Genomic DNA, 10,721 nt, shown 5'->3' with positions numbered 1-10,721 from the left:
CAGTTGTTCTTGATTACATGCCCTCACATCACCCAAAGTAATTTCCTTTCTTCCTTGGTGCTATACTTACCCTTCAAATATTTGTAGAGGGTTCTTCCCTGCCCCCTCCCCTCATAATTGTTCTTTAGCAAAGACAAGACTAGAAATGTGAACTGAAATTAGACAAAAACCATCAAAACTATAGGAAAACCTGTTGCAGTGGTAGAATGAGCTGGTCAATTAAGCCAGCTTCCAGGGAGGCAGTGAAGTCAGTCACTAAATCTTTCAACTGCTGATTGATGATTACTTGCTGGAAATGTTCTAGAGATGTTACACTCCTGCAACAAGCAGCAGCAGCCAGGGAATGGATTAGATGACTTCATGTGGGACCCTACCAACGTTAACCACTTGGTTTCACTCCCCTTCCATCCACTGAACCCCCCACAAGCTATTCTAGACTTTCCAAGCAATTTTGAGCTGAAGATATATTTCTAAAACCAGCTTCAAACATTACTCTGGAGCCTTTACACCACAATAAAGGTATGCATTGACCCAGCCCTGCAGTGTCCTTTCAGACAGATTAATACAGCGATGTACTAGTGCGGCCTGTTTACATGGTCATGTCTCTCTGGGATGATTGCATCAGCATGGCTGTGGTGAGCATGAAATTCAAAGCCGTGGGGATTCCAAAGGCGTCTCTGCTAGGCCGTACGTGATGCTCTACAAGGGTCTCTTGATCTGTCATTGAATTAGCCTGTGAAACCGTTGCTGTGTTTTTTCCCTCCGGGCTCTGTTTTCCTAATTGTCTTTGTTGCGTTTCCGTGAGAAGAACATGTCCTGCTTAAATTTCCCATCCCATCCAGAAGGCCCTGTGCAGAGGGCAGATTTTTCTATTTTTTCATCTTGATGCACATGGATTTATGTGCAAAACTCCCATTAATGCTAATGAGAGTTCAGTATGTAAATACTGCACTGTACCTGTGCATGGAGATGAGAATAATAGGTCCCTTTGACCCTGGCTTTGGGAGCTAGGAAGATGTGGCTTTTCCCTCAAACACCTTGGGTCTAGAGGACAGAGCATGGTCTAACAGCAAACAAACTCTAGCTGCATGAATGCAAAGGTGGCATGCTACTTTGAGAACTGTCTCAGGCCCTGAACCTGCCTGTACACAGCACTGGCTGAGCTACAGTTACTTGTAGCTGATATTTACTGGACAGGTTATTCGATGCAATTAAAATGAAACCTTTTTTCAGAGTAGCAGCCGTGTTAGTCTGTATTCGCAAAAAGAAAAGGAGGACTTGTGGCACCTTAGAGACTAACCAATTTATTTGAGCATGAGCTTTCGTGAGCTACAGAAAGCTCATGCTCAAATACAATTGGTTAGTCTCTAAGGTGCCACAGTCCTCCTTTTCAAAATGAAACCTGTTGCTATACATGTAGTGAAGGGTCACCAAGGGAAGCTCCATGGAAGGTAATGGACTAGTGCATACTTATACCAGTGTGAATTTGATGCATAGTCTTTTCCATGCCATTTCAAACTCTTCGGTATTAGCTCCAGTGTCCTGACTCTGGATCAGCCAGTACCTGATGTTTCAGAGCAAAGTCATGTTAACTCTCCCATAATGCACCTGGCCAGTTGTGCCAAGCTGTATGTGATGGGCATTTCTCACTGACCCTTCTGGCAATGATCCTCTGCCATGAAGCAGGGGTTCGCTTGGTCAGGCCAGAGCCCCTTCCAGCGGTTAGACCCCGTCAGTTTCCCCCCTGCAGCCCCCCTCTCGCTCTCAGGAGCTGCAGCGTCCTCTTCGGGACTCAGCCCTCCGGGCAGGTCACTGCTGTGATTTCCTTTTCTGGGGGAGTGTATCAAGGTTCCCACTTTCCAACAGTATCGGGCAGTCTTCTGCCTCACAATGCTGCTCCCACAGGGGAACCTGGGCCCACCTTCTACTCCGGGTCCCGGCTCAGGGACCCTCAACACAGCAGCCAAGGTCTGTTCCCTGCACCTTGCTGCCTTTCCCTGAGCTGCTTCTGTACCTCCTGGCCTTCCCCACTCCTCAGGGCTTGCCACTCTCTTCCCTCCCTCTGCCCAGGGACTAACTTTAGGGAACTCATCTCTGCAGCCTCCAAACACTCCTCCCTCTTCCTAGGGAGTGACTGCAGCCTTTCCCAGCTGCCTCCTCTGTTGCCAGCCTCCTGGCTTTTGTAGAAACCCCTCCTGTCTCTCGCAGGTGAGCATCTATCTGATTAGCTGCCTACAGCTCCCCTGTTTGCAGCCTAATTAGCTGATTGGGGCCCCCTGGCCTAATTCAGTTCTTGCATGGCCAGTGTGGAGAGCACACCCCATCACACGGTCTATTGTGGTCTGGTGCTGATTCCATCTCCACATCTTGAGGGCTTGCAGAGAACTCTCCATGGTGCCTTAGTGTAGCCCTCTGTGTAGGGTTGCAGCAGGGTTTTCACAGTGCACAGATCTCAGGAAGAACTGCATCCTTACTGCTTTAGTCATGCATTGAGTCTCTGCCACCCAAAACTCCCAGATACTTCAGTGTCACAAAGGTACCATTCTCCCTGGACACAGGGCCAGCCCAAGGTGGGTTGTACAGACAGCCTAGATCTTGTGCTGGCTCTCTGGTTGGGTTGAGTTTCCCTTAGATGTGTGCCAGGGCTAGGCCACAGTGAGGGAGCTTCTGATTTCTCAAAGACCTTGGCCTGTCTTTGATAAGTCCACCTGAGGAGGGTGCCTGTGACCGAAGGCTTAAAGGATCCCTGCATACAGCATGTGTGTTAGATACAGCCATTGTCTTGCACATATCAACAAGAAACTTTAAGAGTGCTTTAATCTCTCTGCGCTCTGACAAGCCTGGCTGTTTTCCTACCCTCAGCTAGTGATTTTCTGTTCACACTGGCATGATTAGCCTTCCACAAGCCCTCCTGAGTATCCCCCAGAGGCTCACGGAGGATGATCGGGGAAATGTGCACTAAATGCAGACACATTTGGGTTTGCTGCTGCTGCAGGTGGTGATTATTTCCTGTGGGTTTCTCGCAGTTCACAGTCAAATAAACACACACAGCCTTGATCTTGACCTCTCTCAACTTCCATTGGCTTCAGGGACCAGTGAGGGCACCCAGCACCCCAGTACAGGCCCTGTCTACCTGAGAGAGCACCTCCTCTTTTGATCAGGTCTCCCCATCGTAGCCGTGAGGGTGCTGGTGAGTGTGGGAGACACAACTTCCCTGGGAACTGGCCCTCAGCTCACTCGCTGCGGCAGAATGACCCGGGGCCTCCCTGGGCTCAGAACTAAATGCAAAACTCTGCTCCGCCAGAGCACGTTTTGAACACCCACTCCCGCAGAGACATGACTATCAGCAAAGGGAAGGGCCAGAAACTGACCCTACTCTCTTTTCTACGGGCTGGCAAAAGAGAGAGAGATGTTTCTATTTTAAAACCTGGGGGGGTATCGGTTATGATGGCGACAGGGCCATGTAGCTACCTAGGCAGATAGGACAAAGGGAAATGGAAGGAGGTCACCACTTTCCTGTTGGAAGCATGATTGTGTTGTGGATTTCCTGGTAATGCCATTGGATGATTAATGGTGGTTACAGGGTGAAGTCTCGCTGAGCGAAGGGCTCCATGGAAGGCAGGGAGCTTACAGAAGGGAGTCCCTGGGTAGTTAGGTTCAGGAAGGCTGTGCCCAGTACAGAGGGTTGGCATGGAAGAAGCACAAAGAAGAGTGGCAGGAGGAGGTGGCTAAGAGAGGTGGGGTAGGGACGGTCTGAGCACTGAGATGGGGCCAGGGCTCTGCTGTTCAGCTGAGCAACTTCTGCCAATGAAGAGATGGTGAGCACCGCTCTGTGATGTGACGAGGATGCAGACACTGCTGCACTCATTGCAATAAATACAGCTAGTGTTACAAGCCATGGGCCTAGATCCAGGCTCTGGAAGGATGCTAGACCCCCAAACTGCTGAGCTAGGGTGTGCACAGCCCAACTCTAGATCTTCAATTCCCATCACTAATGTTCCTCTCTTGCCCAAGACTACAGTGTATATTACACATACTCGTGCCAACAAGATGATGATGCACAATTTATTATGGATTGAAATAGCCAAGTTCGGGGGAGGGGAAGGTGCAGGAGGGATGTGAGTTACAGATTGGGACCAAATCCATGGGGCCGGATGCGTTGCATCCGAGAGTGCTAAAGGAATCATAGAATCATAGAATATCAGGGTTGGAAGGGACCTCAGGAGGTCATCTAGTCCAACCCCCTGCTCAAAGCAGGACCAATCCCCAATTAAATCATCCCAGCCAGGGCTTTGTCAAGCCTGACCTTAAAAACTTCTAAGGAAGGAGATTCTACCACCTCCCTAGGTAACGCATTCCAGTGTTTCACCACCCTCCTAGTGAAAAAGTTTTTCCTAATATCCAACCAAAACCTCCCCCACTGCAACTTGAGACCATTACTCCTTGTCCTGTCCTCTTCTACCACTGAGAATAGTCTAGAACCATCCTGTCTGGAACCACTTCTCAGGTAGTTGAAAGCAGCTATCAAATCCCCCCTCATTCTTCTCTTCTGCAGACTAAACAATCCCAGTTCCCTCAGCCTCTCCTCATAAGTCATGTGTTCTAGACCCCTAATCATTTTTGTTGCCCTTCGCTGGACTCTCTCCAATTTATCCACATCCTTCTTGTAGTGTGGGGCCCAAAACTGAACACAGTACTCCAGATGAGGCCTCACCAATGTCGATAGAGGGGGACGATCACGTCCCTCGATCTGCTCACTATGCCCCTACTTATACATCCCAAAATGCCATTGGCCTTCTTGGCAACAAGGGCACACTGCTGACTCATATCCAGCTTCTCGTCCACTGTCACCCCTAGGTCCTTTTCCGCAGAACTGCTGCCTAGCCATTCGGTCCCTAGTCTGTAGCTGTGCATTGGGTCCTTCCATCCTAGGTGCAGGACCCTGCACTTATCCTTATTGAACCTCATCAGATTTCTTTTGGCCCAATCCTCCAATTTGTCTAGGTCCCTCTGTATCCTATCCCTGCCCTCCAGTCACTTTCCTTGACTTTCTTCTTGTTGCCAACATACCTGAAAAAACCCTTCTTGTTACTCTTGACATCTCTCGCTAGCTGCAGCTCCAGGTGCGATTTGGCCCTCCTGATTTCATTTCTACATGCCCGAGCAATATTTTTATACTCTTCCCTTGTCATATGTCCAACCTTCCACTTCTTGTAAGCTTCTTTTTTATGTTTAAGATCCGCTAGGATTTCACCGTTAAGCCAAGCTGGTCGCCTGCCATATTTACTATTCTTTCGCCACATCGGGATGGTTTGTCCCTGTAAGCTCAACAGGGATTCCTTGAAATACAGCCAGCTCTCCTGGACTCCTTTCCCCTTCATGTTAGTCCCCCAGGGGATCCTACCCATCCGTTCCCTGAGGGAGTCGAAGTCTGCTTTCCTGAAGTCCAGGGTCCGTATCCTGCTGCTTACCTTTCTTCCCTGTGTCAGGATCCTGAACTCAACCAACTCATGGTCACTGCCTCCCAGATTCCCATCCACTTTTGAAGAAATAAAGAAGAAATTGAAGAAATAAAAATTAAAAAATGGAATCCAAAGCAAGTAATGTGGATTCCAGTGTGACTGAAAAGCTGGGGAGCAAGCCAGCCCGTGTGATCTATGAGGACTAGGGACCAAGTGGCTAAACGGCAGTTCTGCAGAAAAGGACTAGGGGTTACAGTGGACGAGAAGCTGGATATGAGTCAACAGTGTGCCCTTGTTGTAAAGAAGGCTAACAGCATTTTGGGTGGTATAAGTCAGAGCATTGCCAGCAAATTGAGGGACGAGATCATTCCCCTCTATTCGGCATTGGTGAGGCCTCTTCTGGAGTACTGTGTCCAGTTTTGGGCCCCACACTACAAGAAGGATGTGGAAAAATTGGAAAGAGTCCAGCAGAGGGCAACAAAAATGATTAGGGGACTGGAACATGAGACTTATGAGGAGTGGCTGAGGGAACTGGGATTGTTTAGTCTGCAGAAGAGAAGAATGAGGGGGGATTTGATAGCTGCTTTCAACTACCTGAAAGGGGGTTCCAAAGAGGATGGATCTAGACTGTTCCAAGTGGTAGCAGATGACAGAATGAGGAGCAAGGAGGGTTGTGAAGCACTGGAATGGGTTCCCTAGGGAGGTGGTGGAATCTCCATCCTTAGAGGTTTTTAAGGCCAAGCTTGACAAAGCCCTGGCTGGGATGATTTAGTGGGGGATTGGTCCTGCTTTGAGCAAGGGGTTGGACTAGATGACCTCCTGAGGTCCCTTCCAACCCTGATATTCTATGATTCTAGAAGAAGCATGGTCCAAGCCACAAAGGTGAAATCAGTTTGGGGACAGACTTGCAACAGGGATGGAAGTAACAAACCTGACAAGGGGGTGTAAAGCAGCAGCAAAGAGAGAGTGGGAGACTCATATAATGAAACGTCATCAGCTAATATGGGAATATTAAAAAAAAAAAATCTGTGCCCAAGGAGAGAGGGAACCTGTAAGGCAAAGGGAGAGCAGGAGGTCCATTAAATATGGAGAGGAACCAAAATCTGGTGGACTTGGGAATGGCTGAAGTAGCCCTTATTAATTTAAGGAGAATGAGACCCTTGAGAGAGCGAATGTTGCAGCTGAGCTGGCAGAAGCAGGAGAAATGCCCTGTACTGGGAAGGGGAGAGCATTCCTGGCAAAAACGAAACAGTTGTCAGCAGGAAATCCTGTGTGAGAATGATCTGACTCCCAAGGAGAGCCGTCCTGCCTGCTGTTTCCTAGATTAGCTGTTCATATTAATTCTCTGCATTGTAGTATGTGGGGAAAAGATTGAATGGAAGCTGCCCCTCCTGCCCCGCCCCTCATGGCCCTTCTGAAAATAGATGTATCCTAGGAGACTAACCTTGGGATCAGCAGTGATAGGCCATGTGCTTCAGAGGCTGCTTGCCGGGGTGGAGAGGTACTCTGCATGTCCTTTCTGCACCCTGTCGCCGGTGGAATGGCCCCAGTTCTGCTGCACGCAGGGTTGCTCTTCCTTTGACTGGAAGATTTGGACCTAATAAACAAACACCAATTTCATTGCTAGGCTCTTCCAGGAGCAACCCCTGACCACTCTTGTGGACTTGGCCGAAGAATCCTTTGCTTTCGTATTGCTATTACTAATCAGTTAATTCACGGATGCATTTCCTTCTTGATTAGTAGTCCAGCCCCACCCACAGCAAGTGAGATCCTGTCCACACACAGAGAAGTCATCATAGCTCCTTCCCCAAAGAAAGCCCAGTGTAAGGGGACAGACAGACAAATGGGATGCGGGAGGAGGAGAAGTAACAACATATATAGGCTTTTAATTTTAAATAAATGAGCTTCTCCACAATGCTCCCCATACCCGGCCATTCTGAGCTGGCTCGTTTCTTGCAGGCATTCGGTAGAATTGGACTTGAGGAGAGGGCAGTGGCTTCCCAGATGCATTCAGCGAATGCCTTTCATGTTTAAGGGGCAGCATGGCAGGAAGCACGAAGGTGCCTGTGGGAGACAAGGATACATGGAGGTCAAGGCTTGCATCAGTGGTGGAGATGGGAGACAGTGGTGAAGTGATGGGAGACAGGCAGATAGGGGCTGCATTGTGAAGGGTTCTGGAAGTGAAGACAAGAAACTTGAACTTGATCCCCTGGAGGAGGGGGACCCAGGGGGACAGTCAGAGGGTCGTGGAGGTGGTTGGAGTGACTGGCCAGGAAGATGAGCTTGACAGCTGCACTCCATATGTAGAAGGCAATGTGGGTATCATGGAGACCAGAGGAGGAATTGGAATAAGATTTTATAAAGAATATAAGCCCCCATGCTTTGTGACAGAAGCCAGCCACTAGCAGCCTTGGAGCTAGGAGGAAACCCTGTAGTTTGGTTATGACGTAGTCTGTGTGGTTTCTTGCACCTTCCTCTGTAGCATCTGCTGCCGGCAACTGTTGGAGACAGGAGACTGGATGAGAAGGACCCCGGTCTAATTCTGGTATGGCAGCTCCTCTGTGCCTAAAGAGAGCTAACTGAATTTGGAATAAAAGCAGAGAAGGGCTCTCTGGTGCTCAGAAATGGATCCACTCACAAGTTCCTCCTTTTGCTTCCCCCTTTTCAAAGTGTTTTCTTTTTCTCTGCCTTTTCGTTTCCCTTTCTAAAACCCTCCACACTACTATGGAATGAGTAGCAGTGTCCCCTGGAATCCAGGCTGGACACTTCTGTGCTGGGTGCTTTGCCTTCCTGCGCGAGCGTTTCACAGCTTGGTGTGACTGGCATTTTTATTTTTATTTTTTATTTGTTTAAAGGAGCAAATCCACTTTCCCTATCTACAGGAAACAGGAGGGGGGAAAAGACAGAAGAATTTGGCAAGTAGCCAAGGCCAGTCAGTGAAGTCAGTAGTAAGGAATTAAGAGTAAATTTAGTCACCAGTTCATCACAGAGGAAACCGGGTCTGCAGTGGATTTTAACGTCTGAGACAACCCTATAGTGGCTTGTTTCCCAGTTTAGAACAACTTTGCTTTCCTAGATGCACATCCTGAGTGTGCAATAACCAGAGGAGTTTAAGTTGATCTAGGGAGGGGATAAAGCAGCATATAAATGAGAAGAGAGGAGTTTATTCGAGTGCTATGGAGGGCAGTAACTGTTGCTGTGACTTTTAAAAGTCTTCAAGGGTAAGATTTAATGCTCTCTTTTGTCTTGTTTGTTTTTCTGTCAGCTTCAGTTGTAGAAAGTTTGCATTTTTAGACATGGAAGCTTTGTAAAATCTGACCAAAATGTGTTGGTTTTGGGGGGAGTTTATGACTAAATTGTAGAATTGCTGGGTGGAGCGAGCTGAACTCTGCATGATTTTAAACACAGACTATTCGGGGAAACTCGGCTATTGTTTGAATTGTTTCACAGTGAGGAAAGTGCAGTTTGCTTTTCTTTCTGCAAAAATCTCTCCCCACAGCTGTTAAAAAGTAACATGAAAACCATCACTAGCTTGTTCAAATGTGTCCAGTGCAGATCAGTACTGCTTTCCATATGTGTCAGTTTAGGCAGTATTTTATATGAAAACAGATAGCTGATATTGGGTCATTACTTCAACCCATGACAGATAACTGGCTGTATCTCTTTCCCAGTAATTATCTTGGCACATTGTAGGGCTCTAGGTCTTTTCATATGGACACAGTTTTATGAGTTTCCTTGGTACAGCATGACATTTTGATTTAAAAAAAAAATAGAACGATGCAAAATGAACATGGTACACATTCAATGGATTAAAAATGGCTAACTGACAGGTCTCAAAATATAATTATAAATGGGGAATCATCATTGAATGGGTGCGTTTCTAGTGGTCTCCCTCAGGTATCGGTTCTTGGCCTTGTGCTATTTAACATTTTATCAAAAACTTGGAATAAAACTTACAATTATTACTGGTAAAGATTGCAAATGAGACAAAGATTGGGGGAATGGTGAGTAATGAGGACAGGTCACTGATACAGAGCGATCTGGATCACTAGGTAAGCTGAGCGCAAGCAAACAATATGCATTTTAATACTGCCAAAGGTAAAGTTACACATTAGCAACAAAGAAAGCAGCCCATACTTATGGGATGGGGGACTCTGTCCTGGGAAACAGGGACTCTAAAAAGATTTGGGGGTCTTGGTGGACAATCGGCTGAACATGAGCTCCCAGGGCAACACTGTGGCCAAAAGGGCTAATGCCATCCTTGGATGTGTAAACAGAGGAATGTTGTCTGGGAGTAGAGATGTTATGTTACCTTGTATTTGGCACTGGTGCAACCGCTGCTGGAAGACTGTGTCTAGGTCCGGTGTCCACCATTCAAGAAGGAGGTTGATAAATTTGAGAGGGTTCAGAGAAGAGCCACGAGACTGAATAAAGGATTAGAAAACCTGCCTTACAGTGGTAGACTCAAGGAGCTCAGTCTATGTAGCTTAACAAAGAGAAGGTTAACGGGTGACTTGATAAGTCAATAAGTACTTACACAGGGAACAGAAATTTGATAAAGGGCACTTCAGTCTAGCAGAGGAAGGTCTAACATAATCCAATGACTAGAAGCTGAAGCTAGACAAATTCAGAGTGGAAATAAGGTGCAAATTTTTAACAGTGGGGGTCATTAACCAGAAGAACCATCTCTCAAAGATTGTGGTGAATTCTCCATCACTAACCATTTTAAAATCTAGATAGAATGTTTTTCTAAAAGGTCTGCTCTAGTTCCAACAGAAATTAATTGAGGGCAGTCGTATGGGCTTGTGTTACACAGGAAGTCAGACTAGTCCTATGGCCTGTGCTATGCAGGAGGTCAGACTAGAAAGATGATCACAAAAACTCCAAGGCCAGAAGGGACCAGTGAAAACCATCAGCTTTGAAGAGCTCTTCAAAATGTAATCACTGAAGGGCTGGCTCATCTCAGAGCCTCAGCAGCGCTGTCTGGCTGCCCTATATTTGATTCAAAGGAAAACTTGGGCTTCTAGGAAATATTTCAACTTGCCAGTTGGTGCTACTAGAGTACAGTCTGGGTCACTACTTCCAGCATGAGTCCTATTTGCAGAATTCATCACCTAGGTTTCCTAGAACTTGTTCCAGGCTGAAACCAGTCAAACCCAGCCTCACCCCAAGGCAGCAAGGGAGGTCCAGTGGTTGGGTCGCTAGCCTGAGGCTCAGAAGGCCTGGGTTTAATTCTCTGTTTTGCCACAAACGTCCTGC

General features: G+C 47.3%; 1 protein-coding gene across 3 annotated transcripts in view; it reads left to right on the top strand.

Annotated features, from left to right (window-relative positions):
- Window positions 1–7,946: 7,946 nt before the first annotated feature.
- Window positions 7,947–10,721, top strand: part of LOC140911063 (phospholipid-transporting ATPase ID) — a 131,017-nt gene continuing 128,242 nt past the window's right edge. The window contains exon 1 of one of the 3 annotated variants that reach the window (XM_073343294.2): window positions 7,947–8,007. The gene's annotated coding sequence lies outside the window, so the exon portion shown is untranslated. Of the gene's footprint in view, window positions 8,008–8,191; window positions 8,684–10,721 lie in introns of those variants that run through there. The other 2 variants (XM_073343296.2, XM_073343293.2) reach the window with 2 other exon arrangements.

This window comes from Lepidochelys kempii, chromosome 5 (genome assembly GCF_965140285.1).
Source record: "Lepidochelys kempii isolate rLepKem1 chromosome 5, rLepKem1.hap1, whole genome shotgun sequence".
NCBI lineage: Eukaryota > Metazoa > Chordata > Testudines > Cheloniidae > Lepidochelys > Lepidochelys kempii.
Note: the sequence above shows the minus strand (reverse complement) of the source record. Positions and strands in the feature narration are given on the sequence as shown.